We start from the raw sequence: 9,952 nt of genomic DNA, 5'->3' as shown, positions 1-9,952 counted from the left end.
ATAAGAAAATAAATGGGTAACTTGAAAGTTTCATGAGGAACAGGATATTTACAAAGGATCAGAGAATCTCTCCCTAAAATATTTGTCATTTACTAAGGGAAAGAAAGGGTAGCGTTAGGGAGGGGAAGCTGGGAGACACCACCTTAATCAGGGGATAGAAGTGAATGTTACCACTAATGAGGCAAATGGAAACGTGCCAGGTGCAAGGTCTCAGTGAGAACACAACCCTCGTGATATTCCTGTAAAGGGGCATCATCTGAGTTTTACCACGAGGAAACATCAGACCCACCCAAATCCAGGGACTTTCTACCAAATAACTAGCCTGTTATCTCCAAAAGCCAGTGTCACTGCAATCCCAGCACTTTGGGAGGCCATGGGGTGCAGATCACCTGAGGTCCACAGTTTGAGACCAGCTTGGCCAACATGGTGAAACCCCATCTCTACTAAAAATACCAAAATTAGCTGGGTGTGGTGGCACATGCCTGTAATCCCAGCTACTCATGAGGCTGAGACAGGAGAATCACTTGAACCTGAGAGGTGGAGGTTGCAGTGAGCTGAGATCGTGCCACTGCACTCCAACCTGGGTGACAGAGAGAGACTCTGTCTCAAAAAAAAAAAAAAGGTCGGGGTAATGAAAGTCAAGGAAACACTAAAATTATTCAGGACTGAAGAAGACCAAAGAGATGACAACTGAGGCAAATTGCAGGCAGGGGTCTGTAAAGCAACACAGCCATGACAGCCACATCAACAATGGTGCCAAGACGGACATGCTGGGGCTGGGCACCTGGAAGTCCCCTCCAAGCCAGGTGGCCGAGGCTGTGAAGATAGCGATCAACACTGTGTACTGCCACATCGACTGCACCCATGTGCACCAGAAGGAGAACAGGAGCAGCTCAAGGAGCAGGTGGTGAGGCGCGAGTGGCTCTTCATCAGCAGCAAGCCATGGGGCATGTGCCACAAGGAGTGCCTGTGAGAGGATCCTGCCGGAAGGTGCTCAGTGGCCTGGAGCTGGACTACTTGGACCTCCACCTTATTCACTGGCCAACAGGCTGTCAGCCTGGGAAGGAATTTTCCTCGTTAGATGAATCAGGCAACTGATTCAGGGGCTGGTGAAAGCTACTGGCATCTCCAATGTCACCATCTCCCGGCGGAGAGGACCTTAAACAAATCTGGCTTAAAGTGTAAACTGGCTGGGCGCGATGGCTCACGCCTGTAATCCCAGCACTTCGGGAAGCCAAGGCGGGTGGATCACGAGGTCAGAGATCGAGACCATCCTGGCTAACATGGTGAAACTCCGTCTCTACTAAAAATACAAAAAATTTAGCCAGGCATGGTGGCACATGCCTGTAGTCCCAGCTACTCGGGAGGCTGAGGCAGGAAAATTACTTGAACCCAGGAGGTGGAGCTTGCAGTGAGCTGAGATCACACCACTGTACTCCGGCCTGGGCAACAGAGTGAGGCTCCATCTCAAAAAAAAAAAAAAAAAGTGTAAGCCAGCAGCAGTTAATCAGATTGAGCACCACTCTAAGTCCCTAACCCAGGAGAACTTAATCCAGTACTGCCAGTCCAGAGGCAACATGGTGACTGCCTATAGCCACCTTGGCTCTCCTGACAGGCCCAGGGCCAAGCCCGAGGACCCTTCCCTCCTGGAGGACCCCAGGATCAAAGTGATTGCAGCCAAGCACAATGAAACTGTAGCCAGATTCTGATCTGGCTCCTCACGCAGAGGAACTTGGTGGAGATCCCCACACCGGTGACACTGGAACACATTGCTGAGAACTTCAAGGTCTTTGACTTTGAACTGAGCAACCAGGATATGACCTCCTTACTCAGCTGCAACAGGAACTGAAGGGTCTATGCCTTGGTGAGCTGAGCCTCCCCCAAGGATCACCCATTCCATGAAGAGTTTCGAAGCTGTGGATGTCTGCTCTTCCTGAAGTAACCTACACCTGGTTTTCCCACCTCATTGTTTTCTTGCTAATGTAGTACGGCCTGTATCCCTCGGCAGCGGGGCAGCAATCTGCAGTGATTGCTGCCAGCAAGGGCTTGTCAAGCTTGATGTCAGGTCTGAAGAGCAGCATCAGTAGAGTGGAATTCTTTTCCCACTTTCTGTGCCATTTTTGCTCAGCTGAAGAAAGTACAACCTGAATACCCTTTTCTGATTAAGAAGGAGCAAAATCTGCAGAGTCAAAATAGTGCCTCTAACAGTTGAGTTTCGGCTGCTTGAAACTATAATCCTTACAGCAAGACTTCTCTTTGCCTCAGATAAAAAGTGCTTTTGTGAAAAGAAAGAGAGAGGGAAAACAAAAGGCAATATAAGACTTTGGATTGAATTGTTTTGCTGCATAGAACATTCAGGATAATTGACAAAATGTAACGGAGGATTGAGGATGAGATGGAGGTATGTGTCTTTTAATTTTCTGATTGGAATGGTGTAGTGTGGTTATGTAGGAGATAGCCTTGTAGCAAATACATCTGAAAAATTGGGGCGAGTTGGGATATGACGTGGACAAATTACTTTCAAACGGCTTGGGAAAAATCGTTGTGTAGTGTACTCACAATTCGAAATTTAAAAGTTCCTTTAAGCTTGAAAGTTTCACATTTTTAACAAAATAAAAGAAATGCTTTAGCAACAGAAACATGGCACACTTACAATAATAGGATAAATAAGCAGGTCATAGTGAGCTATGACAAAAGATAATCTTTCCCGATGCATTGGCTGGCATCATTAAGAGGATGTTTCCTTTTGGGAAATGGTATTAGGACAGTTAACATTTTACATAGTTTATTTCTTTTTTTTAAATATATAGACAGAGTCTCACTCTGTGGCCCAGGCTGGAGTGCTGTGGTGTGAACACAGCTCACTGCAGCTTCGAACTCCTGAGCTCAAGGAATCCTCCTGCCTCAGGCCCCCTAGTAACTGGGACTAGAGTTGCGCTAATTTTTCAATTTTTTATGAAGATAGGGGTCTCACTACATTGGCAAGGCTGGTCTCAAACTCCTAGAGTTAAGCAATCCTCCTACCTTGGCCTCCCAAAGTGCTGGGATTATAGGTGTGAGCCACCATGCCCAGCCTTACATAGTTTCAAATAGGAATTATAATAGCAGGCGGAATTGTTATTTTTCTTGTGATTTGGAATAACACAAGGGAGAAGTAAAATGATAAGTGAAACAACATGGACAGAGAAAAACAATAATCAGTTGCTTTTCATAGGAATAAAGCCATCTAGAAAGGCACGTGAAGTATGTGGAATAGAGGCCAAATGCGCAATATTGATGAAGGAGGAGTCTAATGCGTCGGGAAAGGGGAAGCCATCAGGATGGGTGAGCAGAAATGATCACAGTTACTTCAGTGCGCTCAGGAAAGGCCGTGTAGGCCAGCCAGAATTAGGAGTGGCGGGGAGTGGAGGCGGGGAGTGGAGCCCGGCAGAACCGGGCCGTGGTCTGCATTCTTGGGACCACAGAAGTGAGGTAAGCCAGGAGCAGACACAACTGGAGTCCGACCAACAAAACACAATGAGTCAGAGTCTAATCCAAACCTGTTCCGTCCCTGGTTGCCAGGCGAAGGGACCCTCTCATTAGGTTCATGGACTGTAATGAGGTGAATCACCAGAAATTAAAGGAAACGGTAATTACAGACAGGGCCATGCAAAGTCTGGGAGGAGTTCAGTGGTCATCTGTCCCTCAGGCGAAGGAGGAACGGGGAAGGCTTTGACTTACTGAACCCGTGTACTCAAGAGAGTGGCTACGTTCTGCTGTCTGCCCCTTGCAGACCCTGATGAGCCTCAGGGTTGCAAATGCCTATGGTCCCACCTGTTTTAATCCCAGCCTCCCCGTCTGGAGGGAACATTGTCTAGGATAAGGCTAAAGAGCACATTCCTGGAGCCCAGGTACAGGTGTCCTGGGCTCCTGGGGGCCAGGTGAAGGTGTCTTGGTTCTGCACCAAGTAGGCAGCAACTGCATACGTGGGTCCCCTCCCTTTTGTCACCTGGAGGACAGGACGCAGAAGAGGGTAGAGCTGACCCCAGGACAAGCGCCTAAGCAGTGGAAGCAGCTGCATGTTATTTCACTTTTTGAGGCACATCCTTTTCCTTGCAGTTATATGTGTAGCTCTAGTGCACACATCCTGTATTTGTAGCTCTAATTGGACACTCCAGAAATTCTCTAGCCTCTGCGTTCTTCTGTTCCCACGTTTTCAGTAAGTCCTTTCAATTACTTTGACAGTGGGTACAACTGCCTTTCTCAAGCAGGAAAATCTTCTCACCGTTTCTCCTAAATTAGAAAAGCTGTTTATACCTCATTTATGGTGTGGCAGGAGATCCCGCAAATCAAAGCAATTTTCTACTAAACATTATTTACCATTTTCTGTGAAATCCTAACCTGCCAGGATAACCACAATTTAAATGTATTCAGAGGTCACATTTTAACACTAAGCAAATTGGAAACCTCTGAAAAGATCCCTTAAATATTCCTCTCTTCTGTCAACATTTTCAACCTGGAACGTCAACCATTTGTGCTTGATTTTGTGTAACTGAGATTCGAAGCACTTTAGCAAATCGTGATCTGCTTTTCTATCTTCACTGGTGCCAGCATGGCATGGCCAGGATTGTCTACACATCTGCATTCGGCATTTATTATGCATAGCCTCCTAATAGATAGGGAGAGGATGGTTTTGAAAGTGTTTTAAAAATATTCTGAGGGGGAGAGAGAGAGGGTCGAAAAGGTTGAAAAACTACCTACCAGGTACTATGTTCAGACTTGGGTGATGGGATCATTAGAAGTCCAAACCTCAGCATAATGAAATATACCCAAGTAACAAGCCTGCGCATGTTCCCCTAAATCTGAAAAAATAAAAATAGAATAAAATTTCTTTATGATTAAAAAATTTTTGTTATACATACACACACCTGTTAGAACTAATAGACAAATTCAGCCAAGTTGTAGCATACAAAATCAACAAGCAAAATCAGTTTTGCCTGCATACATTAACAGTGAACAACCACAAAGAAAGTTAAGAAAACAATTCCATTTACAAAAGCGTTAAGAAGAGTAAAATACATAGCAATAAACTTAGCCAAGCAAGCGAAAGTCTTGTACGCTGAAAACTACAAAATGTTGTTGAAAAAAATTAAAGAAGACAGTAATAAATGGAAAGACATCCTGTGTTTATGGCCGGGAAGACAATCTTCTTCACATACCAATATAACTCAAATGGTCTGCAGATTCAACACAGTCTCTACCAAAATCCCAATGACATTTTTGTGGAAAAAGAATATTCCATCCTAAATTTCAGATAGAATCTCAAGGGACCCTAAAGAGTCCAAACAATCTTGAAAAAGAAGTACAAAGTTGCATGTCTCACATTTCTTGATTTCAAAACTTACCACAAATTTACAGTAATCAAAGCAGCCTGCTACTGACATAAAGATAGACATATATAGGCCAGGCACAGTGGCTCACACCTGTAATTTCTATAGTTTTTTTTTTTTTTTTTTTTTTTGAGACTGAGTTTCGTTTTTGTTGCCCAGGCTGGAATGCAGTGGCACGATCTTGGCCCACTGCAACCTCCGCCTCCCAGGTTCAAGTGATTCTCCTTCCTCAGCCTCCTTAGTAGTTGGGATTACAGGTGCCCACTCCCATGCCCAGCTAACTTTTGTTTTTTTTTTTTTTTTTGTATTTTTAGTGGAGACAGAGTTTTACCACGTTGCCCAGGCTGGTCTCGAACTCCTGACCTTAGGTGATCCACCCGCCTCAGCCTCCCAAAGTTCTAGGATTACAGGTATGAGCCACCATGCCTGGCTGGAAGTCACAAATCCTGTGACCTCTGGCCCCATGACTCTTGAGCAGGAAGGAATTATAGACACTATGCCTGCATCTTAGTAGAGTTCAGACCCCTCCCATAGTCCAATTCTTGTGGCCTTTTATTTAATCTTACAAAGGTGGTTTTCAGTCCCTGAGCAAGAAGGGGGTTAGTTTTAGTGAGAGACTATTGTCATCCTCACTTTCAAGTAAGGGTGGTTCACATCTGTAATCCCAACACTTTGCGAGGCCGAGGTGGGCGGATCACTTAAGGTCAGGAGTTGGAGACCAGCCTGACCAACATGGTGAAACCCCATCTCTACTAAAAATCTGAAAATTAGCCAGGCATGGTGACAGGCACCTGTAATCCCAGCTACGTGGGAGGCTGAGGCAGTAGAATCACTTGAACCCAGGAGAAGGAGGTTGCAGTGAGCCAAGACTGTGCCACTGCACTCCAACCTGGGTGATAGAGTGAGACTTTGTCTTTGTCTCAAAAAAATAAGAATAATATAAAAATAAATTCCTCCCAAAGTTAGCTTGGCGTATGCCCAGGAATGGCCAAGGACAGCTTGGAGGTTAGAAGCAAGACGGAGTCAGCTATGTCAGATTTCTCTTACTGTCATAATTTTGCAAAGGCGATAATTGCCAAATGATCCACCAATTTCACTTCTGGGTGTATATCCAAAAGAAGTCAAAGCAGGGTCTCGAAGAGATATTTGAACCCCATGTTTATAGCAACATTATTCACAGTAGCCAAAAAAAAAAAAAAAAAAGCCCCAAGCGTCCATCGGTGGATAAATGGATAAGCAAAATGTGGCATATACATACAATGGAATATTATTCAGCCTAAAAAAGGAAGAGTAAACTAAAAATAGAATCCTAGCTGGGCGTGGTGCCTCATGCCTGTAATCCTAGCACTTTGGGAGGCCAAGACGGGAGCACTGCTTGAACTCGGGAGTCTGAGATCAGCCTCAGCAACATGGCAAAACCCATCTCTACAAAAAATACAAAAACTTAGCTGGCCACAGTAGCGCACAACTGTGGTCCCAGCTACTCAGGAGGCTGAAACAGAAGGCTGAGCCTAGGAGGCAGAGGTTGCAGTGAGCCAAGATCGTGCTGCTGCATTCCAGCCTGGGTAATAGAGCGAGATTGTCTCAAAAAAAAAAAAAAAAAATCGTAAGTCCCCACAACTGACTGAAAGGACCCCCTCTTGGCCAAGGGGACCCCAGAAAATTCTTAAAAACTTAATTTCCAGCCGTGACAGGAAGGGAGGTCAGACATGCCTCATAATACCCCCTTCCTTTCGGAGTTCAGGCACAACTGACCAGCATTATCATTAAAATAGAGATAAGACTGACAGAACAGACCCTCTGTGGCAATAAGATACCGAATTATAAATAAGACAGAGCAAGACTCAGTCTCAAATAAATAAATAAGACCCAAGGCTATGCAAGGATAAGGTTAAATCACACCCTACAAATGATAAAATCTCCTTAAATTGTTTTTTTCAATTATATAACGTGGCTTATTTTCCAACCTGACTCTAGTATAGCATCACATGAGAGACAGCAGACCCCCTTATGTTAAGCATTCCTTGTTACTGACTTCACGTCTTTAGATGAAGCTTAACTCCTGCAATCGATTGCCAACTAAAGAATCCTGAAAACCCACCTATGACTTGTAACCCCCTGTTTTGAGATGTCCTGCCTTTTCTAGACAAACCAATATATACCTTTCATTTATTGATTTATAATTTTACCTACAATTCTTGTCTCCCTGAAATGTAGAAAACCAAACTGTAACCCAACCACTTTGTGATCACTCACTCAGGGATTCTTGGGTTTGTGTTTTCTCCTGGCCACAGCCACTCCTATTGTTAGCAGTAGCAAATCCGACGGGTGTGCAGCAAACTCAATTCTTCCCTCGGAGGAAAGAATTCAGCCCAGCCAAGGGTCATAAAGCAGAGTGAAAGACCGAGGCAAGTTTTAGAGCGGGAGTGAGAGTTTATTAAAAAGTTTTAGAGGCCAGGTGCGGTGTCTCATGTCTGTAATCCCAGCACTTTGGGAGGCCAAGGTGGGGGGATCGTGAGGTCAAGAGATTGAGACCATCCTGGTCAACATGGTGAAACCCCATCTCTACTAAAAATAATAATAATAATTAGCTGGGTGTGGTGGCACGCGCCTGTAGTCCCAGCTACTCTGGAGGCTGAGGCAGCAGAATCACTTGAATCCGGGAGACAGAGGTTGCCGTGAGCTGAGATTGCACCACTGCACTCTAGCCTGGCAACAGAGCGAGACTGTGTCTCAAAAAAAAAAAAAAAAGTTTTAGAGCAGGAACAAAAGGGAGTAAAGTACACTTGGAAGAGGGCCAAGCGTTCAGCTTGAGAGATCCACATACACTGTTTGGCCTTTGACTTGGGGTTTCACACATGGACATGGTTCTGTGGTTTAGGTCTCTCCCCGCTTGATTTTTCGTTAAGGCGGGCCGTTCACATGCACAGTGGCCTGCCAGCACTTGGGAGGGGCTGCGTGCACAGTGCGTTTGCTGAAGTTGTGCACATACTCATTTGAGACAATTTTCCCTTACCAGTCAAGTGTTCCTAAAGGAAGGTCGGATTCCAGGTAACTCTGCTATTTTGCCTCTTAGTGCACATTCATGAGCCCTCTTGCCCAGTTCCCAAGATCTCATCGGGGAGCTGCTGATCACCACCTTCAGGTGACTGCCTGTCCCCGGCATCAGCTGCAACCAATTGTTATTTTAGAGAGACAGTTGAACAACTGCCTGACCATCACCTGATGGTCGCCTGACATTCCTGGGCAGGAGTGCGGCGGCCTTTCCCGCCCTGCTCATGTCTGCCTAGCTACCTACTCTGACAACATAGGCTCAGAAACAAACCTCTTTAAAATATTTTACAGAGTTTGTTTTTTCCAATGCAGAAGATAATTCTGACACATGTTACAACATGGATGAACCTGGAGGGCAAAATACCAAGTGAAAGAAGCCAGATACAAAAGGACAAATACTGAATGATGACATTTCCATGTGGGAGTTGGAATAGCCACATCCATAGAGACAGAAAGTACAGTGGTGGCTGCCACAGGCTGGTAGAGGGAGACATGGGGAGCTATTGTTTAACAGGTCAGAATTTGCGTTTGGGATGGAGAAAAAGTTCTGGAGATGAATTGTGGTGATAGTTGCACAACAATGTGAATATACTTAAGGCCACTAAACTTTACCCTTAAAAATGGTGAAAATGGTAAATTTTCTGTTGTGTGTATTTTACCACATTAAAAATAAAAATAATAAAATAAAATTACTTTCTTTTTTTTTTTTTTTTTTTTGAGACGGAGCCTCGCTCTGTCGCGCAGGCTGGAGTGTAGTGGCCGGATCTCAGCTCACTGCAAGCTCCGTCTCCCGGGTTTATGCCATTCTCCTGCCTCAGCCTCCCGAGTAGCTGGGACTACAGGCGCCCGCCACCTCGCCCAGCTAGTTTTTTGTATTTTTTTTTTTTTTTAGTAGAGACGGGGTTTCACTGTGTTAGCCAGGATGGTCTCGATCTCCTGACCTCGTGATCCGCCCGTCTCAGCCTCCCAAAGTGCTGGGATTACAGGCTTGAGCCACTGCACCCGGCCACAAAATATACTTTCTAAACTACAGTTCCTTAGTATAATTTGTCTGAGGTTGTGTTAATAATGAAACCAATAAACAATGTGGCTGGGGGTGGTGGCTCATGCCTGTAATCTCATCACTTTGGGAGGCCAAGGTGGGCAGATCACCTGAGGTCAGGAGTTTGAGACCAGCCTGGCCAACATGGTGAAATCCTGTCTCTACTAAAAATACAAAAAAATTAGCCAGGCATGGGGGTGCATGCCTGTAGTTCCAGTTACTCAGGAGGCTGAGGCAAGAGAATTGCTTGGAACCTGGGAGGCAGAGGTTGCAGTGAGCCAAGATCATACCATTGCACTCCAGCCTGGGCAACAAGAGTGAAACTCCATCTCAAAATAAATAAATAAATAAATAAATAAATAAATAAATAAATAAATAAGTAAATAAATAATCGGACACACAACACTCCTCTTGGAGCCCTTAGATTGAGGAAACCAAGGCAGACCAACATTTGAAGCTACAGGGAAGTGGATTTTGACTGAATGGG

The 9,952-nt window shown here is 45.0% G+C and overlaps 1 pseudogene; it reads left to right on the top strand.

The window, feature by feature from the left end:
• The first annotated feature begins 683 nt into the window (after nt 1–683).
• On the top strand, nt 684–1,942 carry LOC112611713 (annotated as a pseudogene).
• Nucleotides 1,943–9,952: the final 8,010 nt, after the last annotated feature.

This window comes from Theropithecus gelada, chromosome 18, assembly GCF_003255815.1.
Source record: "Theropithecus gelada isolate Dixy chromosome 18, Tgel_1.0, whole genome shotgun sequence".
Taxonomy (NCBI): domain Eukaryota; kingdom Metazoa; phylum Chordata; class Mammalia; order Primates; family Cercopithecidae; genus Theropithecus; species Theropithecus gelada.
This window is presented reverse-complemented; position numbering and strand designations above follow the sequence as displayed.